This window comes from Pseudochaenichthys georgianus, chromosome 15 (genome assembly GCF_902827115.2).
Source record: "Pseudochaenichthys georgianus chromosome 15, fPseGeo1.2, whole genome shotgun sequence".
Classification (NCBI taxonomy): domain Eukaryota; kingdom Metazoa; phylum Chordata; class Actinopteri; order Perciformes; family Channichthyidae; genus Pseudochaenichthys; species Pseudochaenichthys georgianus.
In genome coordinates this window covers 24300699-24313213 of record NC_047517.1, presented here as the reverse complement: position 1 = coordinate 24313213, position 12515 = coordinate 24300699, and the positions used below count along the sequence as shown (strand labels likewise).

Below are 12515 nucleotides of genomic sequence, written 5' to 3'. Positions count from 1 at the left end.
CGCCAAGGTATGGCTGGGGTAGGCTACACCCATACCAAGAAATGGATGGCTTAGCCCCACCATGAAAAATGATGTTAAAGTATAAGCAAAATAAAGTCTGCCAACTCGCGCGGAGTAAATTGCACAGACAGCAGTTAGTAAGATTGATTCCAGTAGCCTCTTGTCTGGAAAGACCAGAAACGGTTTTGAAAACTTTTGTCACGTAGTGATCGTCTTCTCAATAGAACATCTTTGATAATGTCTTCTGGCCAATCAGAATCAAGATAACGGCGTGGTGTTGTTGCAGGAAGTCCTGACGGAGAATACTTTTGCTGTAGTACAGGGGTGCACATAACTGGTACGCAGGTTATGTGTGTAATCTGAAATGCGTACCGTCACTTGTGTCACAAAGCGCATTTGTGTACCGACGTACTTGTGAAGCTTTTCCAGAAGGCGGTTAGATCACCGGACGACAGAGTCGGTCTCCGTGTGCACAGACAGGGCTGCTGTTAACGTCGGTCTGTACAACGGAATTATGCCAAAACTACTCCAACCGGCTGCGGAGGGAGACACCCCCCCTTCACTGGAGAACTAAACAGCTGATCACAAAGTTCACACTCTGTGGTCACGAAGTACTCCACTAGCCCCCGCCCCCCCCCCGTCCCCGTCCCCCCGTCGACTTTCCTGAAGTACTCCCCCGTTGATAGAAATCAACACGGAATGAATTAAGACCCCACGGTTTGATGATTGATAGGTGTGTGGGCTGTCTTTCATTTTGACACGCAGAAAAATGTTATAATAAACATATACTGTATGTTAAATGGATATATCCGCCTTCTTTCATTTATCTTTCCATTCCCACAACAATATACATAAAGAAATGGCATATTTTGGACATATTTCGAATGGTGATTAATTAATTTTTATGCTGTGATTAATCTGATTAAAATTTGTAATCGTTTGACAGCCCTAGTTATTACATAAAGTAATTAACTATTATAAACAATCACGCATGAACAACATACAGAAATGCACACAATGAAGTCTCTATAATGACTACAATATAAAGAACACTGCATACATTGGCCCCTGCATCAACTTGGCGTTACGTTACATTGTTCATTATGCAAGGTGAGGGAGCGTGCCTGGTGCGGCCGCACCTCGTGCTGTCCCATAGTCAGCATGGCAAAGTTAGCGGCTATTGCTAACTGCCTTCTATTGCAGAGTAAGCTCCAGTGATGGCAGTTTGACACTGAAGCTTCGAACGGAGCTTCAACCCTGGACTTCCTATTCTAAAGAAGCAGTGCTTCGAATATGGGCATAGATATGTCTCATAATTATTTGTGTGAACATAAAAATAATTTGTGTGTAAATATGTGATTTGTAAATGTAAAACAACATCCACAAATGCATTTAAAATATTTGCAAACTCACAAATACATTTGCAAGTGTAAAACGGATCTGCAAATACGCTAAATATGTTCACAAATTAAAAAAAAGATCAGTGAATATCTCTTTAACATTTACAACTTTCGATCAGGCATTTGTGAATCCATTTTGTATTTGTGGACCAAAAATGCGCTTGCGGATCTCAACTCTCTGTTCACGGATCTCAAATCTCTGTTCGCGGATTGTCTTTTTACACACACGGAATTTTGAGACATATTTTCCGCCAGTCTCGGCTAAAATCTACTCGTGTCACTCGGTTATTTTCGGAAACCACGTGATGGCCCGCTGATGACTACATTTCCGTATGATTTCAAAGTAAGAGCATGATGGTTTGTTTAATGCTCTATTTTTGTATTATAATGAACAGCGGAACGTTAGATGCATTCTTCATCACTATCACCCTCATCATCATGTTATAGTGATACAGTTAGTTTGTGTTATTGGTTCAATACAGCATATCTCGAGCACCTTCGTTGATGTTGAAGTGCAGGCTATACGCCACTTCCGGGTCCCGGGGGAGCAGCTGGCAGCGAAGCAGCCCAGATAAAACTCTTTCTTCATTGTTTGTTGTGTATTCAGTCAAGCGGGTCAAAGTTACAAAGCACTTCACATCTTATTAATCGGCCTAATTTTACTTTACCAGTGCAGTAATAAAGTAATCTGTAGAAAAGCACCGTATGTAGGTCAGCCTTCATAGTAAGGCTCCATTACATGTTATAATATACATCGTGTCCTTTCTACTCATATATTCCTGTCTATTGCTTTCATTTGTATTTAATGTTATTGTGTTTATACTTGTTTCCACACATTTCACAATTTGGGATGAATGAAGTATCTATCTATATATGATATCCATCTATCTATATCTGTCCGTCTATCTATCCGTCTATCTGTCTGCCTACCTACGTACCTACCTACCAACTAGTTGTTTTGTTTGGAAAGGTTTAGTCATTGTATTGCTCTTTACCAGCACCTGCAGAGTACAGGGCTTTACATTGTAAATATTATATCAATCCATTGGTTTCTAGCATATATCATTTGCAAGTGTTTAAAACAAATGTGGGATCCTGATTTCATAAAAAGAAAGACATTCATGATTGTCATATTTTATTATGTAGGATACAGGACTGGAATTATTCTTACTTTTTACTCCACTTCATTTATGCAACAACTTTATTTAATGTTATGATTAGATTGTTTTGCTTGTATCATCCTTTGCAAATACATAGTCACAATGCTAGAAACAGGGCTGTTTCTCTGAGAGACGTAGATAACCACTTATGAGAATATAATGCATTGGTGTATATTAAACTAGCCAACAGTATACAAAGCACTACAAAAGTGTTGTCAATATTAACCATAAACATTTACATTAGTGAAATGACACATCAATCAATGTTTATTTTTATTTTATTTTTCACATACACAGCCTTCATAAGGCTACATTAAATGTTATAATATTCATCGTGTCCTTTCCACTGATATATTCCTGTCTATTGTTTTCATTTGTATTTAATGTTATTGTGTTTATACTTGTTTCCACACATTTCACAATTTGGGATGAATGAAGTATCTATATAACCCCTTGCCCTTATTCCTCCGAGCTTAGCACTTTCTACTTTTGTTGTTATTTTGTTTTACTTGCTCGTAAGCGCTTTGAGCACCAGGAAAAGCGCTTTATAAATGTAATGTATTATTATTATTATATATGATATCCATCTATCCATATATCTATCTATCTATCTATCTATCTATCTGTACCTGCAGAGTACAGGACTTAAATATTGTACATATTATATCAATCCTATAATATTTCTTTCTAACATTTAAAGTGCTTAAAACAAATGTGGGATATTCATTTGATAAAAGTAATTGACAAAGAAATTAACGATTGTCATATTTTATTATGTAGGATACAGAACTGGACTGTAGTCAAGCAAACGTACTTAACACATTCCACATACTTGTTCTTTGCGTCAGTGTTTCAATGTTATATTTTATAACCATATAAATTATTAAAACAATTAAAATACATGCCCTACCGTTGATTGTGCACACTTTTGCCTGAAATTAATCTCCCACTGCCAGGCCCACGCACAGTCAATATAAGTAATTATATTAATGCATAGGAATGTAGTGATACTTCTTTATTCTTCTTTTGTATACAATTATAACGGTACATAACAGCGGAAGAAAAGTATACATATTTTTAAAAACGGTTTTGTTTTTTGTGACAGAGATTACAGATCCCCTACATTGACTGGGAGGCCAGTGGTCATCTGCGTGAGGAACACTGGGAATAGTTGTTCCTGTCACCCGGAGTCCTCTGAGTGATCAACAGATGGAACACCTTAATGCTAATATTGACCCAATGTTACCATCAGATTCATTTGGAAAGGACATCTACTTGAACACATTACAGTTGGTTCTCTTTACGACTGGAAATTAAGAGCAATGGATCCATGGACTACCAGCAGACAAAGTATTCAGATACTTGACTGAAGTAAAAGTCTTGCCTTTATAGTCTTACTTAAGTAAAGGTATGTAAGTACTAGCCAAATGGACTTACATTTGAAGTACTCATTATGCTTTAAAAGGTTCTCTGTATGTGTTAAAACTTTTGATTATATAGTTGCTTTAATGTGTATGTGAAAAATAAAATAATAGATCAGATAGACAGACAGATATAGATAGATGGATATCATATATAGATGGATACTTCATTCATCCCAAATTGTGAAATGTGTGGAAACAAGTATAAACACAATAACATTAAATACAAATGAAAGCAATAGACAGGAATATATCAGTAGAAAGGACACGATGAATATTATAACATGTAATGGAGCCTTACTATGAAGGCTGACCTAAATACGGTGCTTTTCTACAGATTACTGTATTACTGCACTGGTAAAGTAAAATTAAGCCGATTAATAAGATGTGAAGTGCTTTGTAACTTTGACCCGCTTGACTGAATACACAACAAACAATGAAGAGTTTTATCTGGGCTGCTTCGCTGCTGCTCCCCCGGGACCCGGAAGTGGCGTTTAGCCTGTACTTCAACATCAACGAAGGTGCTCGAGATATGCTGTATTGAACCAATAAACTAACACAAACTAACTGTATCACTATAACATGATGATGATGATGATGATGGTGGTGATGATGATGATGATGATGATGATGATGGTGATGGTGATGGTGATAAAGAATGCATCTAACGTTCCGCTGTTCATTATAATAAAAAACAGAGCATTAAACAAACCATCATGCTCTTACTTTGAAATCATGCGGAAATGTGGTTTCCGAAAATAACCGAGTGACACGAGTAGATTTTAGCCGAGACCGGCGGAAAATATGTCTCAAAATTCCGTGTGTGTAAAAAGACGATCCGCGAACAGAGATTTGAGATCCGTGAACAGAGAGTTGAGATCCGCGAGGGCATTTTTGGTCCACAAATACAAAATGGATTCACAAATGCCTGATCGAAAGTTGTAAATGTTAAAGAGATATTCACTGATCTTTTTTTTATTTGTGAACATATTTAGCGTATTTGCAGATCCGTTTTACACTTGCAAATGTATTTGTGAGTTTGCAAATCTTTTAAATGCATTTGTGGATGTTGTTTTACATTTACAAATCACATATTTACACACAAATTATTTTTATGTTCACACAAATAATTATGAGACATATCTATGCCCATATTCGAAGCTTGCTTAAAATCACGTGACATATGATGTCCGAAGCAGCAACTGCTTCAAATCACGTGACATGTGACGTCCGAAGCAGCAACTGCTTCATTTCCTGAATGAATCACTTGACTGGTTCACGGTCCATTCAAGCGATTCAATGCACTGACTCGTCTCGATTCTGACAGGTGACAGGTTGAAACAGTTTCAAATTTCAGCGCTTCAACACTTTATGACCGCTCTAAACAATGCGCAATGTGTGGGTTGTTGTCGTAGTTTGCGTTGTTGCTGTTGAGTTGTTGTTGGTATTGCATTTGAATTGTAGTATCATTATAGAGCAAGCCAGGAAGAAAGATAGGTCGTTCTGGCTCGGGAAACACTTCGAAATGTGGAGAAGTTGTGAACAAAAAGACAATTATCAGTAATATAAAAACAGTTCAATATTTCAGGGAATAGATAGCCCAGTGGGTAGAGCCGGCGGCCCGAATGCGGTAATGTCCTCCGCGCAGCTGGTTCAAAGCCCGGAATAGATGTATTTTAATCATTGCTTTTCAACTTTAATAACTGATAAAAGGCCCTCTCCTCCCAAAAAAAATTCCAGCACTCTCGAGTCTCTTCTCAATAACCCAATACACACAATTATCAATCTTTAATTGCAAATAGAACATGATATTCAGTCTTAGTGTGTGTGTGCATCGAATATTTTTCAAGGCAAATATACGTTAAACCCACTGCAGCCTTGCACTTCGCCAGGAGAGGTCGCTGTAACTGAAGCTTCGAGAAATGAACCTATTTCCGACCCAATTGTCCAAGTGGTTCGATGCTTCATTCAAAGCTTCATTTTGCCATCACTAGTAAGCTCTGTATTATGAACATTAACCAGTGGCGAGCCGTCAGGGCCCTCTAGGCCCTCTGTGAGGGCCTAAGATATTCTAAAAAATAATATTTGAAAACATAAAAAAAAAAACTTTTTTAAAAAATATCTTTTAAAATATTTTGTTGTTGTTACATTTTTCATTAGTTTTACCAAAATAACTTGATTTAATTGTATTTAAAATAATATTTCCAAAGAAATAAATCCTTCGAATCTGCCTGTTCAGTTTCTGTTGCAATGTGAAGGGTTAAATGCCGTCTATGCGACTGTGAAGACGGGAGAGCTTGTTGGTCCCTCTCTACATGCATGTCAAATGACAGTACAATTGAGCAATCATATCTTCCCTCTAAATGGGCGGGCTTTATTTTCGCGGACTTTATGACAAGTTCCGCCCGCTGTGAGGTCTCTGCAAGAGGTGCAGTGACGTCCTAAAACCCGGAAGTAAGCTGCGCTCGGATTCCCTCGACAGAAAGCAATGGAATTTCTCCATAGGATTTTGGAAAATAGCTCGAAATAAGATCTGTGGAAAACGAACCTGTTAGATAAATGTACGTTTTATTCAGCTGGATAATATCCACATGTCTACCCTACTTTTATTATTTTCGAATCATAAATCTAATCGATAGATTTATAATTAGCATAAATTCGTTCATGATGGCTCACTTCAGTGATAGTGATGACATCGTTGCGAAATTATTAACAGAGTCATTTTCAAGATTGAGTTACAATGATAAACTGGAGTGGCAAAGGATCAGCTGCATGACCCCGCCATCAAGTGCTTCATCCAAAAGGACAGGAGGATGGACTTTGTGTTTGAGTGATTTGATCCTCAAAGGTAGGCCTAAGTCATTTTCAATGTGGGCCGCCGTGCCGACTTAATTCATTTGTAATTGTTACTTGGCTGTGGGTGCCCTGTCATGATAGGTGTTCAGTGATTCCCACAGCATGTTAATACTTTGGGGGGCCCCCAAAGTATAATGACTCCCCCCAAAGTATAATTTGTGTGTTTCTTGTTTTTTTTTACTCAGTGAGCACTCATTTGCATTTGCATTGGTGGCAATGAGTGCTCAGTGACTAAAAAAAACTTAAAAAACCATAAATTATACTTTGGGGGGAGCCACCCATAAATTATACTTTGGGGGGAGCCATTATACTGGTAAACAGCCTCTATAGGCGCGAGTCCAGACCCACTTTTGGAATCAAATGATGACGTCAGTGGGATTATCTCCTTTATCAACTCCTAAGCATCCCCGGGACAACATCACTAGCCCCGCCCCTAAAAAGGTGTGAACTTGAGCCAATCAAGGACTACTACTACTAGGTCATCCTTAGACGAGTTTGCCAACAGGTTCACCAATCCTCACGGTCCTCCATACACCCGGCCAGCTCTGTGGAGCTTTCCACCCCCACATCCTTCCTCAGCACCTCCACGTATGTTGGCGTGGGGCGCCCTCTTGGTCGGTGCCCGTGTGTTGGCTCCCAGAGTACTAACTGCTCTCAGCTGTTTAACACTTAAAGACCTAGACACCATCACCAGTTGTAGGTTGTCTGAAGTGCCTATGCTAGGGGGTGCAAGGAATAGTCCAAGTAATGGGGGAGTTGTATACAGTAGCAGATCATGTTTGTATTGAAATTATTGACACATTCAGACAGCTATAACTGAATTACTTTGATACTGAATAAAACTTAAGATCTTGATAATTACTAGACTCAGTCTGGAGTTATTAGTGTCCTTTTTCCGTGATTTCCAAGCATAGAATGTATAGAATGTCTGTTTTCAGATTTGACTTTTTGATGCCAATTGTTGCCCATGGCTCAAAAATGTTCCCTCCACGCTGTTAATGTTATCACTGCCCCCAAGTGGCCAACAATTATTTAAAGTACGTTTAGTTCCTACCGACTTGTTTCATTAAACATTTTTTGCAGAGATGACTGTCCAAACTGCTTTTTGTACCTGTGTGTATGTGTGAGAGAGTGTGTCTAAGAGGTGAAAGTAGATCCATCATAGCCTGTTCATAAGGCCAGAAATTTAGCAATAGCGTTCTGGCAGATATTGAGGCTTACTGTTGATCACAGGAGTGGAGACAGAAGAGTAGCGGTGAGAGTGAATTGATATTTTTTTAAAGACAGCAGAGATGTGAAGAAACCTCTCAACACCTGTGGGGAAAGGTCACTCTCCGTATACACAGACCTCCTTTGTTGCTTAAAATATTTCCCCCCCCACCTTCTACTAAAGATTGTTTTGAGTTTCCAAGTATAAAAATTCCTCGTCCTTTGGCTGCACGACACTTTCTCTGTCTACTTCCTCCACACCCTTCTTGCTCTTTCATTCCTTGTTCTCTAAACTGGAAAAAAGCGGCCTGAGTCACGGATGCCCCGAAAGGGGGGAAATATCAGTTTCTGGTATTGATTGGTTAAAATGTTTATTTCTGCATATGACAGAAAATCAGTATCACACCGCTGCCTCTGTGTTCCAGGAACATTTTGAATGGCAGCGGTGCTTGGCACACACAGAGGAGACATTATAGTAAAGTTCACAATTGTGTGCTGGCATGAAATGAAGCCCATAAGGAGAAACACTCTCCATCATAGAAAAATCCAGACTATAGCGACATTAGAAGAGGAAGTTTACTCCTAAATTCTGTTGTTGACACTCACCTGTGACCAAATCACACACAAATGCACAATTAGTTCAGCCCCCTCATCTAAAACTAACAAAACAGGAATTCAGTCACATCGAATAATGTGTTAACTCTGACTGTCTGCTGCAGAGTCTCTGGAGGCATCCAAACTCTGACTGTGCTCACTCAGGCCCACCAAACATTTATCCACATCTGCCCAAATTCAAGATCAAGATGAGTAATGATTGTGCATTAAACCACTGTTTTGAAACAGAGAGATTCACTGCTACTGCTCCCCTCAGAACACAGACATTCTGTATGCAAAACCCAACCTATGCACACAGGGGCGGAGCTTCCTACAGGCGGTTGCCTAGAGCGCCACCCAGAGGGGGGCGCCAACAATTGCACACAAATAAATATATATATTTTTTTTTTGGTTTTTTGGTTTTTGCTTGGCATAGTTTTGGCGCGTCCCTCTATATCTGCAACCATTATTCTTACATACAAAAACAATTCTAACATAGGGGAAAATGAGCCAAAAATCTAAAACGGTCGGTCTAAGAGCCTCTGCTTTAGGTGTTCACAGTCAGAACATGCTAGAGCGCTGTGCATTGATGGGTATCGGTCAAGTGTTTATAAAATTGAGCATTGAGGAAAGAAAGACTAACGTTAGAGAACTATGAAGAGGCAAAAGCCATCCGGGGCGCAGTATAAAAATAGAAGAAAAGAAGAAGAAGAGAAACGTGCCAAGATTAAAGGTATGCAATTTTGATTGTATTGTCAACATTAGCGAATGGATCATGTAATCTTGCTAGTTAGCCAAGCCAACGTTAGCTAGCCAGCGTTTGTTTTTGCCATTCAGTCAAAACTGTCATAAGGCTATTTTCGTTGTGTCATGAAATAGAAATATTAGTAATAATAACAATGTTAGTTTTGGTGTAGTGAGCTAGCCAGTGTGGTGGAATGTTAGTTAGTTGGTAATGTTAGCTAACGTTAAGTTTACCTCAGAAAGCATATTGACTATCCGAGTCAAACATTTGCCAAATTCAACCCTATCATAATGTGCGCTAACGTTAGCTAACTAGCTCAGTGGTTCTCAACTCCAGTCCTGTTGAATGTTTTCGTTCCAACCCAGAACTAACACACCTGATTCAACTGTTCTAATAAGATAGGCATAGCTCTTGATTAGTTGAATCAGACCTGTCAGGCTGTCCAAATGCTTATTAACTAAATAATAGCTACATTTAACAAATGGAAATTATTCAATGTTGATAATACAAATGTTGTTATATCATTTTAGATTCACTTTAAAAATATCTGGGACCACCTGCTGCATCAGTTGACAAGGAACAGCCATGCACCTCAGCTGTGCCGGCTTCCTCAGGTGAATGCAATGTGTCAATAGATGTTCCTGATGATAAATAATTGAATGTGAAATCCAGTCAATATATTTTCTCTTGTGTGTTCTTTCTATATTTATAGACCTAGAACCACATGAAGGAATGTCAGAACAGCAAGCTGCTCATCCTGATGAGATGACCACTGATTCCACCCTGCCACTGACCACTGTGCCTGTTTGTTCTGGTGAGTACAATATGTCAATAGATGTTCCTGATGTGATGATAAATAATTGAATGTAAAAATGACTGTCGTGCCATTTCTAATCCAGCCAATATATTTGCTCTTGTGTGTTCTCTATATATGTATAGGCCCAGAACCACTGCAAGGAACGTCAGAACAGACTGCTGCATCTCATCCTGATTGCACCACAGATTCCACCCATACACTCTTCTCAGGTGTGTGCCTGATGAATGTAAAGATGTTTAGCTATAAACCTAATTGTCCTCATGCTTTCAAATAATTGCTTTCTGTTTTTATTTACATTTTACACACTGTCCCAACCTTTTTGGAATTGGGGTTGTGTGTGTGTGTGTGTGTGTGTGTGTGTGTGTGTGTGTGTGTGTGTGTGTGTGTGTGTGTGTGTGTGTGTGTGTGTGTGTGTGTGTGTGTGTGTGTGTGTGTGTGTGTGTGTGTGTGTGTGTGTGTGTGTGTGTGTGTGTGTGTGTGTGTGTGTGTGTGTGTGTGTGTGTGTGTGTGTGTGTGTGTGTGTGTGTGCAACACGTTCTCACTCCCATCCCGTCACTATATTACGTACAGGGTACCCCTTGCCCGTCAGGCTTCTACGGGCAGAGTGTCCCATAGACCTTCATTGCGGACAGCGGACCCCTTGACCGTCAGGATTCTACGGGCAGGGCGTCCCATAGACCTTCATAATGCCTATTTTAAGGTTAATTTGGCCATTAAAATGCGTTTTGATGTCATTTTATGCGAGTAATGAGTTTTTATTTCTGATTATTTGTGCAGTAGCCTACATGTACATGATGTTTAGTTTGCTAGTTATGACGAAGATTACTTCATGAATGTGTACACATTCATGGTTGCTAAGGTGGTTGCTATGGACGCTGCAACAGCTCCCAGACCACGGCTGCAGTCGGATAGTTTAAAAATCAGCTCCTAAGTTCTAACCCTATCGTCTATTCCTTGACCTCTGAGTGAAACGTCACGGGGTTAAGGGATAGTGGATAGGAGAATTCAAAAGGACTTAGGAGAAGAGACTGCGGTACTTTAGAAAATCCGAATGCACTTTCACTATCCGACGTGTTTATGATGCGCCAGCGGACGTCATTGTGTGCGTCTGCTGCTGTGGGGAAACCATGGAAACCACAGTTTTCTATACAGCGGACTACAACATGGATGTTTAATAAGAACGAGGGACTACTGTGAACTCATCTAGAGACTCTGCACCGTGCTCTGATGCTGCTGCTTTGCTTTATGAACGTGGACAACAGAGAAACATATTCTTCATGACCAAAGTTGGAATTGAAATACAAAAGGAAAGTGAAACTTATGCTCGTCCCCCTCTCCCTCCGGTCCACATTAATACAAATGATCCCAATACGTATGATTGTATGAACTAAAGATCTTAAAATCAATACAGATGTATTTATTATAAACGTTAGTCCTTACCATCTATCACGGTGTATATCACCATTCAAACATCTTTTAAAAGTTGAACAAACTCCACACAGCTCAGTAAAGACTGAAATGTTGACTTTATTTAATAATTTCAGTGAAAACTAACGTTCATATTTCTCTTTTTGATTATAATACTGATGAACGTTCAAAACAAAGCACTTTGACAACTTACCACCTACGTTTTAAAATGCTTAATACGCACCGTAACTTTCATGATATCATTTCTCGGTCATAATCGGTTGTTTCCGTGAACGGCCGACTGTTGAGTGACGGCAAATGCTGCGGCTGCAAGGCATTGTGGGGCAGCATTTTCTTCGCTTCTCCTGTCGGTTAGGGAGGTCCAGTGTAGTGATGGGAATTCCGATTCCCTTCGGGGACACGAATCTTTTGATTCAGTTCACTTGAAAGATTCGTTCACTGATTCGTTCACCGGTTCGCGAACGACATCTGGTGATTTGCACGTTCGCGAACGATTCGTCTTTGTACTTAGTGAGTCTTCACTACTGCCGAAGTCCGTACAAGAAGTTTGCTGGCGTAACATTTATGATATTAAAACACATTTTACACCTCACCTTGTTGCCCCATGAATTATGCTCTGGGAATAGGCTACATATTATTTAAGAAATATAATTGGCCATTGTTAAATCTCTCATAAATGTGTGCCTGACTATACGATGTATTACAGCAGGCTAGCACGTTATACTTTCAAACCCATGCATGGACTATGTGCTTAAATCCAAAAGCATTAAACTCCATTTGGGCGAGTTCAAAGTGAATACAAAAATATATCCTCTACATCGGTGACGATTTATTCATATTCTATAGTATGTACCCATCTATGTTTACCTTTAGCTAGCGGCTAAG

General features: G+C 39.5%; 1 protein-coding gene across 4 annotated transcripts in view; it reads left to right on the top strand.

Annotated features, from left to right (window-relative positions):
- Positions 1–12515, top strand: part of LOC117460122 (golgin subfamily A member 7B-like) — a 53008-nt gene that overhangs the window by 20447 nt on the left and 20046 nt on the right. Inside the window, exon 7 of one of the 4 annotated variants that reach the window (XR_004553602.2) lies at positions 3666–4040. The exons of the other annotated variants lie outside the window; for them this stretch is intronic. The gene's annotated coding sequence lies outside the window, so the exon portion shown is untranslated. Of the gene's footprint in view, positions 1–3665; positions 4041–12515 lie in introns of those variants that run through there. 4 annotated transcript variants of the gene reach the window in all.